This window comes from Austrofundulus limnaeus, unplaced genomic scaffold, assembly GCF_001266775.1.
Source record: "Austrofundulus limnaeus strain Quisiro unplaced genomic scaffold, Austrofundulus_limnaeus-1.0 Scaffold61, whole genome shotgun sequence".
NCBI classification, from domain to species: domain Eukaryota; kingdom Metazoa; phylum Chordata; class Actinopteri; order Cyprinodontiformes; family Rivulidae; genus Austrofundulus; species Austrofundulus limnaeus.
The window spans coordinates 965,110-978,683 of record NW_013952463.1 but is presented as its reverse complement, the minus strand read 5'-3'; the positions used below and the strand labels follow the sequence as shown (position 1 = coordinate 978,683).

At 38.2% G+C, this 13,574-nt stretch overlaps 1 protein-coding gene and 1 long non-coding RNA gene across 2 annotated transcripts in view; one reads left to right on the top strand and one right to left on the bottom strand.

Annotated features, from left to right (window-relative positions):
- Positions 1 to 12,861, bottom strand: part of LOC106518449 (tyrosine-protein kinase fyna) — a 33,803-nt gene extending 20,942 nt beyond the window's left edge. The window contains exon 1 of the mRNA XM_014009748.1: positions 12,673 to 12,861. The gene's annotated coding sequence lies outside the window, so the exon portion shown is untranslated. The remainder of the gene's footprint in view (positions 1 to 12,672) is intronic.
- LOC106518451 (uncharacterized) lies at positions 5,649 to 12,663 on the top strand. Its single transcript, XR_001310321.1, has 3 exons — positions 5,649 to 5,708; positions 8,195 to 8,280; positions 11,999 to 12,663. It is a non-coding gene; the product is annotated as an uncharacterized LOC106518451 (long non-coding RNA).
- Positions 12,862 to 13,574: the final 713 nt, after the last annotated feature.

Sequence of the window (13,574 nt, the reverse complement as noted above, 5' to 3'; positions counted from 1 at the left end):
CACACACACACACACACCCCATTGGAATAGCCATGTGTCCTGAAATGATCTGATTTTAAAGTTGTGTTTTAAAGAACTAAAATTTTGAGCCTGTTTTATATTTACTACTAAATACCTACAGAGACAATAAAAGAAAAACAGATGTGTTGATTATTATAACCAAAAACTTACTGGTTATGTTGCTTTTTTATTGCCTGTTGAAGGTAAAAGCAGAGCCATATGTCTGTGTTTGTTTGTACTGAAAAATATTTCATGAATCAGAACAGATTTGAATGAAACTCTCAGAAGGTACTGATTGTGTTGGCATCTTCAACTGATTAGAGTCAACCCAATTCATGACCGCCGCCACGAGAACAATCTTAAGAAACACAAAGACAGCTACAAGTCAATACATTTTACAGAAATGAAGCTAACATTTTGTGTGTTAAGACTGATACCCAAATTATTTGCTGAGTGCTAAATGACCCTGTGGCATTTCAGTTCAAAACTTTACCAATAATTATTTGGAATCAATTTTGGGGTTTAAAGGAAACTTCTGCTTAGTTCAAGATGGCTACAATAGCTGGTTTAGATGTACTTCAAGTCGCACGTCTTGGCCCCCCTGCTGTGTGACAAAAATATTGTGGAACTTCCATCTGTTATCCTCTGCCGCATCTTTAGCCCGTTTTTACTCAATCAGAAAAATATGTCCGAAATGACATAATCACAGATCCACTGTCTCATGTCGCATTGAAGAATAAACCAAGCTTAAGCATACACAAAAACACAAATACTTAACTAAAATTTACAGTGGAATTTAGGGTTGAGCAATATTGGCAAAAAAATTAATCACGATTAATTGTGGTATTTAGCCGACAACGATTAATTTGACTATTAATCCCCTGGAATCCCTGGACACCCTTATGTCCTAGTCAAATGACCAATTTAGTGGGAAAGATTTGCTCCTCGTAAAAATCTGTTCTTACAGACCACAGATTGCAGACTTCAGGCTAAACATCAATTTTTAAATTGTGTTGATAGACAAATAAATTACAGAACTTTATTTTTAATGTTCATCTTTTTTGAAGCAAAGAGGAGCATCGAGCAGACTGACTGGAGACATCCCCAGTCAGTCTGCATGGTGGCATTAATTGTATTAAYCGTCAAGTGCCAAAAAATTATCGATTAATGTTTTTCTGACKATTAATTACACAAGATACGATTATGCCCAACCCTAGTGGAATTAGATGAAATTCATTCACAACAGCTAAATGCTAACAGATCATCCAAGATACTGCAAATGGGAATGTCAATTTTGAGGTTCGATCAAAACAGCTACAAGTCCACAATTTATTCACATCTTAAGTCTACAGGTCTGAAATGAAAGGTGGGGCTGATATGCATTCCTTCAATATTTCAGAAAAAATACTATAATTAAACCGACAAATTGAAAATAAATGCTGTAACTTGGCTGCGATTTTTTTCATGAGTAAAGAAAATGGTTGAGACACTTTAACATTTATTGTAGTTCTTGAACAAAAAACTGCAGCTCATACTGAGACATGAAGACAGATGTGGTCTGTATCACAGCACTTGTTAAGAAAATTGATATTCATGTCATCAGTTAAGTCAGGGCGCTCTGACAAAATCTGGTGAAACCCAGCTTTTATTCTCTTAGACCAGTTTACTGAAATCTACTTTAGGCATCATCAATGCTGACAGATCAGGATAGAATGAAAAATAAAATAAAAACAGACTCAATAAACTGTTTTTCTTTCTGAATATAGACAAGAATCTTACCGGGATGGAGACAAAGTTACAGGAAAATATGCCCATTTTCACTTCACTTAATTGGTACTTAAGATGTTGGAACTGTGTAACTGCAAACAAACTGCAACCTTTGCACGATACTCCTCCAAAGAACTTGTAATTTTTTTTGGTCACTATTAATTTAAATTTCCATTTGATTGTCATTTATTCCCTTTTTGTCTTCTCTGTTGTTAAACCCTTTGATATTTCTTGCACGACTCTGTGATTAATTGCCAAAAATTAAATTGTATAAGTTTTTTAAAACTTTGTGAAAAAATCCTGTGACAAGAATGYAAGGTAATGTGATGCACAGGAGGAAATTAAGGCCCTCGTCAATATTGTTCACAATTTTTTTGCAAACACATTTAGTTCTAAATGCAAAATGTATGTATTTTTAACAGTATTCGTTTTATTGCTGAAATTCTGTTACTAATAAATGAGTAAAGCTTTGTTGTTGCAAGCCACAGAGAGCTAGAATTCAATTGACATTTAATGAGCAGTTTGGACCTTTAGTTTCTTTTTTTTTTCTTCTTCTTATCCTATCAAAAGGATGGACTAAAGTCAAGTGCAGCTGCCTTCAAACTGAAAAGTAAATTTATTTTCCCAACAAAAACAGAATCCCACTCTTTGTTTTCTTTATCAGGACAGTATTCTCTCCACTCTGCTTAACTAACAAGAGTGGGGACCCACTGCAGAAAGAAAGCAATCATTGTGATTCATGGCTGCCAATAAAAGCCCATAAAAGACCCAGAAGCGGAAACAAGCCATAGAAGCAGTCTACGACTGTCCGACCGAGGCTGAGATCATGGAGGGAAATATGAGGAGAGCTGCAGCTTCTTCAGTAATCCTCCACATATTAAATAATCTTCCTTTACATTTATGTTTACATCTTCAATCTCCTGGCATTTACAGAATCCCCTGTCTACAGCGCAGCAGACAGAAGTGAGCGGAAAATCCTTTGCAACACATCTGGTCTACAATTTCCTGATGCACAAGCCATCTATAGTGTTTTGATCAAGAATTTCCAGCCCAAATAGCAGCTGATAAAAAGAAAAAAAGATAATATTGTGACTTGTAAAGTTATCAAAAGGCAATAGGTGGGTATAATGGTTTGCCCATATCTGTGTGGGTGTGTTTGTGTGACTATCTCATGAAATATTGGATAAATCTTAATGGACTTTGAAGAAAGTACTTTTTAGATATATCGCTTCTGGGTTCAACTCAACTCAAAATGGCTGCCAAAGCTAACCACCTAAACGTTTATAATTCAGTCCGTTTTTTTTATTTTATTTATTTTTATATTGTGCTAAAATTACATGCAGCTGGAGCTGAAAGTCATCCACAACACATACTCCAAATACTACTGACTGCATGAGAACAATATCTCACGAACCACAGGATGAATCATCGCTCAGACCAACAAACAGAGAAAAGTTTCTAACATATCACTGTGTTTGAAAAGTTAGAAATGTGTAAGAATAAAAAMTATGAACTGAAGCAACAGGAATAAAAAGGGTTAAAGTCTGTGTTCTGGCTTCTCTGCACAGATTGAAATAGCTCTGCCTTCGCTCCTGGAGGGATCAGAGTAAATGAGGTGAGATCTTTTGTCACCATTGTGCCTGTAAGGATATATAAAAAAATACTTCTGCCAATCGAAGTAAAAAACAAAGACTTTTGTCACTTCACCATCCTGTATAAAAAATATTTCTGATACATGATTCCTGAATTTTGTACTTTTCTTTTAGTTCCAGTTCTGATTTGGCAAAAAGGCATTTTTGAACTTACCTGTGTTCATTTGTCTGTCGTATCAGTAAAACATTTTGTGAACTACTCAGAGTTTATTAAAACTTCTGGAGAACAAATATTCAATGTACATCTATAACTTTAGCTAGAACCCAACAATAGTTAAAGCAGCCAATTTACTGATATTAAGATATGTTTTGGTGAGAGTTATCCTGAACCTTTCCTCGGAACACTTACTGCATGAGTTTTGTCTTTTAAACTTTTGACATTTACCACTGGAGCTGACCCTGACTGTTTGTTAGCAAAAMATCTTGTGAACCACTGCAAAGATTTTATTGAAACTCTCARAAAGTAATAAGTGGGTGCGCCTCTAATTGGAGACAACCCAATTCAAGATGGCTGCCACCGCCAACAAAACACGAAAATGGCTCTACGAAATTAAATATTACAGATATTTAGCTAAAATTTAATGTGGTAGTAGCTGAGAGTTATCTACAACACATACTCTGAGCAGTGCACATTGCAGTGTGTCTGTTAACAAAACATGTCATGAACCAGCAGCTGGTATTCATTGGATGTACACCTACGATTAACCTTTAGAGTCAATCCAAACAAAAATAGCTGCCTCACCCAAAAACAAAAACAAAAAAAAAATTAAACAACACGTAAATGATTATGACTTCCTTCATAGTTACAGATTGAGCTTAAGTTTGATGTGGTAGCTGAGAGTCATTCTCAACACAAACTCTAATGGTGCGTTCACACCGAACGCGATTTCAGCRTCAGGAGCAKCAGGTTTACATACAAAGTCTATGGTGGACGCGCTTCAAGCAACGTCGGGAAGTTCTGCGGCGCCTCAAGCGCGATTAGAGCAGCGCGATTTGAATGATCTGAGCGTTCGACGCGCTGAGGCACAAATCGCTGAAGTTAGAAAATCTGAACTTTTGCAGCTCGACGCGCTGCGTCAACCAATCAGAGAGACTCCACTGTGTGACGTAGTGACATATTTCCCGACGGGACAGTTTACTGAATGATGTCCACTAACCTGAAACAGACGGAGAGGAGCTCTTTAGCTGAAATGAGTGCCTGCAGTCGTGTCCTGATCCGCAGCAATGCGTGGCAGCGTCTCATCAGACTGAAAAAATAGTCCTGAAAGCGAGCTGTGAGCCTCTACTCTGAATTATCTGGTGAATTAATTATGAATTAATTATCTGATGAACGTGACATGCCCTTGCTCTGTAAATAAAGCAAAGCCACTTCCTCGTCCGACATTAAACAGAGCCCGACAGAGGAGGGAGGGGCGGGGAGGCTCTGCCGTGCAGCGCTTCAAAAGCTGTCCTGCGTCTGACCTCAAAGTGCACAAGCTTCAAACTTCAGCGTTGGCTGCGATTTTGAAGCTGAAATCGCGTTCGTGCTAACATGTGTCGTGATAACTTCATTTAGAAGATTTGATCAAAATGGTTAGAATTTGGTCTTTTCTTATAACTGTTAGTTAGCTTGAAAGGCGTACAAAGCAGTGAGCAACAAGCATTTCTTTTAGGAATTTAGGCATTTAATTTAAACATGCAGTCCACCATAATTAGGCAATGGCATGAGGAAAAGTTTCAAGACATAAACAAACTGATCAGATTAATCAAGTTAATTTAAAGACCGAGTAAAGTAAATTTTAATATTTGCTTCATTAAACATTATAAATGTCACAATTGCATTGTTGTAAATGAGTACAAAGTCTCACAACTGTAGATACTTTAATTTTGGAGGTATAGATCAATTTGTGTTTAAAGATATGTTTGTTCCAAGATTTTCTGGGCGTGCTTTAAAAGGCGGCTGCGTTTCGTCACGCGGCCACCTTAAACATAACCCCGGCTTAACCCCGCCCCCTACTGCTCCAGCAATATAAAAACTTCTTTGCCTCGGCCGTTGCTGTTCTCTTGCTAATCGCAGATAGCATCAGATAGCAATAGTATAGATATTTTGTTGTTGTTAGCTAGCTAAACAATTCCCATTTCTCTTCAGATAGTTTTACTAACTACCTGGAGACACWGTTGGGATTTATGGACAGTCGTTTGGTGCTGGTTCATGAGGCTCTACCGACCGCCTCCCTCCCGGACTTTCCTCCCGACATCGCTGCCTCTCCTGCACCTGACGGTGGGATAATGCCTCACCCAATAAATGTAGTAAGTTGCTGTTTGTGCTTATATAGTAAATATTCTAAGTGTTGGCTATTTAGTGCATGACTCGTGTTTCGGGGGAAACACCTCCAGCTGACACGCCCCCAGYGTTTTCAGAACAGAGCCAATGATGTTTTTTTTTCATTATTTTTGAGACTTAATTTTATAAAGTAAACAATACTTTTAATCAGTCAAATTTAGATGGGTGATTAATAACTCATATTTCTGTCATGTGAAAAACTCATGACACAACTTTAATTTTACTTTACAGGGTCTTTAACACCAGTTTTACAGTGTCAGACATATTTTTCAAAAGACTGAGATCTAAGATGCAAACATACTGTACATATAACATACATATAATGTATATATGAGTCAACACTGTAGATTATATTAAAAAGGCAAGTCAAACCCCTGCGGCATCATGATGTTAGCTCTCCATGGCAGAGATGTACTGCATACAGACACCAGATCCTGACCTACGATGCAACTTTCCCCTCAAAAGAGCCGCCGCAGCCTCAGGACTAGTTCTTCTCCTTAATGTATCGCGTGATCACCTCAGCCTCTGTGAGAATAATCACTGTGCTATTTCCAGAGCCAAACAAACAGCTTGCCTCGAAGAAAGGCCCAGAGGGGCATCGTGAAGAGAAACAACCTATGGAACGGGATTGTTGCTGCATAATGTATCCAACGAGTTTACGGGAAAAAGACAGATGGATGATGGAAGACTTGAAGGATTTGTCTTTGACACAAAGACACAAGTGGCTGTTAAATCAAAACCCCTAAATACAGTATGATGAGGGGATCTTTGTCAGCACAATGTTCAAACTCAATGAAAAATTAATATACAATTAAAAGAATAGCAATCTCTAAAGAATTGTATATCTCCCAACTAGGCTGCCAGAAACGATTATTTTTATAATCGATTAATCACCTATTATTTTTTTTTCGATTAGTCGACTAATCGGATCATACGTTAATTGAATATAAAACATACAGCTTATCGTGCCAGAATGCAGCTGCTATTATATAACCATGGTTAGATTTTAGYTATATGCTAACTAAAAATAATTGCTGTGGAAGGCAAGTTCTGCTCTGCAGATATTGCATTGTACAGGTTTCTCTTTCATTTTCTTAAAATGATCCCACACTTTTGAGCTCCGTTGTCAGGTAGCCATGATACCAGAGCCTGTCTGTATAATGTCTTGTGACGTCCACGGCCTACCCCAGTTACCACTACTGTGCATGTGTGTGAAGGACAGAAAGGCAGATGTGGCAGTGGAAGGTGTCAAAVCAGTTTGGAGAGAAAAACAAAGTAACAAACAAAAAAAGAAAATGATTAATCGATAATTAAATTAGTCATTGATTATTTTAATAATCGATTACTTGTCGATTAATCGATTAATCGTGGCAGCCCTACTCCCAACACATTTAATACCAAAGTTGACTAAAATCACCTCAAGTTAAGAAATAATAAAGTGAAGTAGTTTAAACTTCAAAAATAACAACAGGTTCAATCTTACATGATATTAAAAGAAGGCATGATCAGAATATGTGTTGCAAAAACCTCTCAGCCACAACCACAACAAACTGTAGTTCAACAAATGTCACTTACTGCTAATATTGTGTTGGATAWAAGAGTGATTAGCTGTGGCGACCAACCGTTTTGAATCGTATTGACTCCTAAAGTCAATCTGATGTAGATGTGCATCCAGTGATTTTGCTCATCCAGATTGATCCAGTGGTCACGAGATATTTTGTTAACATAAAAAAAACAAAGACAAGGGTAAAACGAGAGGACAGTAAACAATGACAGAATAATTAAATGCATAGCAAGCACAAACATTAATAGTCCATATCAATACTGCTGGAAACCATAACTGCAGATTGGCTCATTTACACAAAAGCTGTGATTGATGCAGTAAACTGAAGGAGCAAAAACTTCAGGATTATGCAGCATTACTGATAATGTTCTGACACATCTGTTTTTAATTCTTGGTTTTTCTCTAAGAGTAAATATAACCTTGTCTAGTAAYACTTCCATATAAAATAAAGCTATTTCACAAAAACTTAAAATCAGAACTTTAGATGGCTTTTGGTCACCTCAAATGGATTTCTGATGGACGAAGGCAGTGGTACACCTAGATGCACCTTTGTGCCAGAGGTAGTAACAGAGCCAAAACAGTCAACATGTAAAAAGGTAAGCCGGTTTTGCGGATTAATAATGTGATCAAGTGATGACATATGGTCTGTGTGACCACCCAGCTGCAGARTTACACAAACAGGCTAATTACATAAGGAAGATTGATGATGACGCAAAGCAAAATTGAATTTAATGAAAGAAATTAGTTACCCACAAAGAGAATTGCTAAACTGAGTTATTTTGTCAGGTTTTGAAAATTAAGACATCCACCACACATTCTTCTGATATTCACTAAGTTTTTCTCCACCCCTCTTTTGGTTCTGTGGGAAAAAAATTACCATCTCTACAGGACGTGGTCGGCTCCATCTGTGATTTCTAAACAGCCAGAGGGAGCAAGATGGAATGGTCGCAGTGGTTCCCAACCCTGGTCCTCAGGTACCCCTATCCAGCATGTTTTACTTGTTTCCCTGCTATTCAGCAGGTCTTCAGAAGTTTGTTAATCACTCATGTATTCAAACCAGGTGTGTCAATTCAGGGAAACATCTAAACATGCAGAAAAGAAGTTCTTGAGGACCAGGGTTGAGAATCACTGMTTTAATACATGTTATCTGATTTATTATTTACAAATAAATGGCAAAGAATTGATGGCTTCCAGAGGCAATACTAAAAAACATAAAACTAAGTCAATATTATATTTTGAAAATGTCTCATCAAGCTCAGAGAAGCTCTTGAGGTGTTGGTCAACATTTAAAGCAGTGATTTTTAGATGTTTCCCTGATCTGACACACCTGGTTTGAATGARTGAGTGATTAACAATGTTKGTTTTGTTTGATACAATGCAGCAGACACCCGTCACACAATAAATACGACGTGGTCCACTTCAGCCGAGCTGAGACCTGCTCCATGCCTCTTTTAGTTCCACGCTGCTGGTTTCCTTTCTGAACACGTACATGTGAGCGGGACTGGGCCGGCGACTTAGGCATTTATGCTATTAGGCTAACAAAGTACTAAATGCTAGAGTTGGGTGGTTTTGATATTTTTCCTACAGATATTTTATTATATTATCATATTATAAGACCACAGTATAAGGTATTACCAGGTAGGGCAGCCACAAACAATTATTTTTATAATTGATTAATCACAAATTATTTTTTCGATTAGTCGACTAATCGGATCATACATTAATTGAATATAAAACATACAACTTATCGCGCCAGAATGCAGCTGCTATTACATAACCATGGTTAGATTTTGGCTATATGCTAACTAAAAATAATTGCTTTGGAAGGCAAGTTCTGCCTTGCAGATATTGCATTGTACAGGTTTCTCTTTCATTTTCTTAAAATGATCCCACACTTTTGAGCTCTGTTGCCAGGTAGCCATGATACCAGAGCCTGTCTGTATAATGTCTTGTGACGTCCACGGCCTACCCCAGTTACCACTACTGTGCATGTGTGTCAAGGACAGAAAGGTAGATTTGGCAGTGGAAGGTGTCAAAGCAGTTTGGAGAGAAAAACAAATTAAAGAACAAAAAAAAAAGAAAGAAAACGATTAATCGATTATTAAATTAGTCATCGATTATTTTAATAATCGATTAGTCGTCGATTAATCGACTAATCGTGGCAGCCCTATTACCAGGGCAGGGTGTGGGGTATATGGTCTGGCGTGTCTTGAGTTACTTTCTCCCAATCTCTCCTGACTTCGTTCAACTTTTTCAACTTTTTTATTTTCTTCTTCCTGTAGATTTTTGGCACTTGTCAAAAAACTTTGGGCCTCGGTCAGAAAGGACATTGGGGTTTATATTTTTTCGGCTCAAGAGAAGGATAAGACTGACAGCAGGTTGAGCTGTTTTTATCCATGAAACTACTGTGTCTCCTTCTGCCTGCCGCTTCAACGCGCATCAAGGAGACGGTCATTTTCAGAAAAAAAGTGGCATTTAATATTTATCATGACTCTGGTTTTATTTGGCATACCAGCACAATTTAAAAACTGGTGCATAGTTTGAGTTCTCTGCTATAGGGAAAAATTGAAACAGAGTCTCAGAGAAGGCATCTCTTTCTGGCCAGAGCAAATTAAATAGGTGATGTGACTAGGCTCCAGAGGGTTTACTGTAAGAATTTTTACAATTACCATATTTCAGTACCAAGGTACACCACAATAGCATTGTACCGCACAAGTCTACTAAATACCATAGTACAATATTCTTAATTGATATATGAGAAGTACAGAGTATTCAGAAGTAGTTTTTGAGTTCAAAAATCATACAGAAGTAACTATAAAGAGGGAAACAGGATTTATTGTGTAAATGCTGACTTAGCATACACACAATAAATCCAACAGGCTGAGATTAGATAATATTTTAATATAAAATTATCAATGCATTTTATTATGTTATATGCACTAAACTTACCAAATTACCACAAAAGGAACAACTTACTTTAAAATCAATGATGCAAAAGAAAAATAAAACCACAAAAAATATGGACTCTGACTTTTTAAATCTGACTGAGCGTGACTGTGCATTTCTGGTCATTTCAACTGGAATGTCTTCATTATTTAACAGCACTTAACTTACAAATCCCTCATGAGTATGACCACTTTGCAATTCAAACAGTCCTTTCACAAGACTGGCCCTGTTTAGTTAAAAGTGTGGGGTTACTTTACACTCAGATCATTGATCACGGTTCCCACTCCCCTCCCACTGACACTTGCAAATACATTGACCTTATTCAAGCCCCGAAATCGCACTTTTTGTTGGGTCGACAAAGACGAACGGAGAGGAGCATCGTTCGCAGTCGAGCATCATTTGAATGCACGTCAAACACTCGGCTCTGTTTACTGGACTGGGTACAACGCGAACAATCTCCTTATGGCTGCCATTCTCTGAATAGTTACAACATTTGCTTGTGTCAGACAACCGAGTTCATTCAGTGGATCAACAACGAGACAATGGCCACATTTTACGTGGCTACAAGATTAGGAGCACAATGCAAAGCAGTGTTAAAGCTTCCAAGGCATTCTTGGTGCACTGAATGAACAGAGGCAGGTCTGAAAGCCACAGCTGAGCTTCATACAGTACGTGGTCTGAACCTCACTGTATTGTAGTGTCACAGTGCTCTGAGATGAGTGTGTTGAGTCATGTCGTTAAATCACTGAGCCAATTGTAAAGCAGTCAGACAGGTTTGTGCCTCTAGATAAACACTTTCCAAACAGAAATAAAAAAAACATGGAAACAGAAACTGAATTTGCAGGAATTAGAGATTTAAATTAATGAGAAATGACGGCAAAGTAGCTATCAAATCTCAAAAAATAATGTTATTTGTAATCTTGTGTTACATCACGAGATGTTGTGGTCAGAGTATTTGTTGTGAATGACCCTCAGCTACAGCAACACCAAATGTTAGCACAAAATCAGTAAAACTGACTGAATTATAGTCATGTTTTTTGTGTTTTCTAAGGTCATTTGGCTGTGGTGGCCATCTTGAAATAGGTTGTCTCCAAAAATGTTTCAGTTATACATATACTGTAGCTTTAAATCATTAATGGCAAAGTTTTAAGCTAAGATCTTGTGCAGTCTGATATGTGTTAGCTTTAGCCTCAGCTAACCAAATTTTTTGTAAATACATTAGAATTTAATAAGGTTTGCCCAAAAATAATAAATAAAAAAACACTGTACTGGAAACCAATTTACTTTATTGTTGAATGCATGTTGAAAGTCAGCATGTTCTGTTATTAGTCTAAAGGGGAGACTTGGTGTTGGTTTATAATACTTTCATAACACCATTATCATCACACAAAATATAAGAACTCTATAAAGATGTTAGGCAGGAACCAAAATGTTAACAACTGATGATCAACTCCTTCACCTAGGATCATTGATGGATTTAAAGCACAGTTTGTTCACCACAACAAGCATTTTACATCACTACTCTTCAAACAGAACCAAACTGCAACAAATAGCTTGAATTTTTAAAGCAATGCCATGAAGACCAGTCAAAAATAAATACAATACAATGAAATACGAAATGAACTCTACTTACCCCCCCCCCCCCATATCAGTGTTTTTTTTTGCCTCTAAATAAAACATCATTTGATGCACACTTCATTATAAATTTTTAAAATGTTGAATATTATGTTGTTTTTTTTCCTTCAGGTGTTGCACATGCCTAATATGGATGCTTATTTATGGTCAGAAGAGGGACCAGGACAACACCAGGCAAACCGGCTGTGCAGTCATTCATACCAAAACTACTGCCTAACTTACTGCACATGATGGGAAACACCAAGCACCCTCCCTCCCCCACCACCCCTCTGTGTTGGTCTATACAAGATGGATGGCTGCACGTTCAGACACACAACTCCATCGGAGCAGCTTTAATTGGACATTTAAGACACGTGTCAATGCAATCAGTTTTTAAGGAATATGATGATTAATTTGCGGRCGGATCAACGTGAGGCTGTCTGCAGCTGGCTCTGTGCACGGCCTTGTGGTTCTGCTCTGCAGCCCATCCATCCCTGCTGCAGCTGCAACACAAGCACAGCCTCCTCTTCAGAATCGCAGGACTGCAAAACATCACCCACAATCCCCTCCCTCTCGCTCTGTCTCCCATTCCCTTCCACATAAGTTGCCCGTTATGTGACAAATCTACACCCACACCAAGCCTGGGTGACCCGATCGCAGCGGTTCAAAATGTGTTATTTAGTCAAGCTCCYCAGTTTCCCCTCCCGAGGTGAATTCAGCCCACAGAGGAGTGCCAAAATAGGTGACAAGCAAGCAAGGCGGGTGCACCAGTTGGGAAAATAGAGAAGAAAATAAATCACGCTTACCGCAGAAAATCAGATTAATCCATCGGAGTTTTCAAGCGGAACTTTTAAGTATTTTGTCGGTGGTCTTTTGTTTTCCTCCCCTCTCCTCTCTGTGTGTTTTCTTTTCTTCACACAGAGGCAGAAAAGGCGGAGGGAGACTCGTCCCTGCCGAAACCGGAGCGCCTGTCGCCGCCGTGTGTACGCTACGGATGATGACGGCGGCGGTGGGTGACTCCGTCTGAAACACAACTTCCGGTGACGCTTTCAAAATAAAACAAATGAACTTATCGAACCACATCCACTTGGATTAATATGAATTTTTAATGGTTCAGCTACAAGCATCAGTAAAGTAGTTTTGTTGAGAAATACTCCAAATGAATRAAAATTTAAAAGACAACTCTTCAGTTGTTATGCTAGCTACGCTGTTTTATACTTCCGGTTGTGTCTCGTTGTTTTTGACGCAGTTGTTATTGCGTACAGCTGATGCGGGCCCACGCCGACCCCGAGTTTTGATTGACATTGCTCTYCTCCAATGAGTGTTCAGAATGATCGCTCTCCTCCAATGAGAGTTCAGAAAGTGGGCACCGTTACAGAACCGCCTCCTGCTCTTTCACTTTGGTGAAAAACAAGGCATATTGGGCTAAATGTTTTAAGGATTTAACCCTCTCACTCACATGTAACGCTTTGTTTTTCAACATAAGAGACACAGAGGCACAAAGGCAAGACATGTAAGCATCTGYTTTGGGTTTCATTTAATTTAAGCAACATTCAACAATTTCTGTTGAAGATTTGTGAGTTTGTTCTTTTCACTAAGGGAGTACAGCAGATAAAATAATAATAATAATAATAAGCAACATTCAACAATTTCTGTTGAAGATTTGTGAGTTTGTTCTTTTCACTAAGGGAGTACAGCAGATAAAATA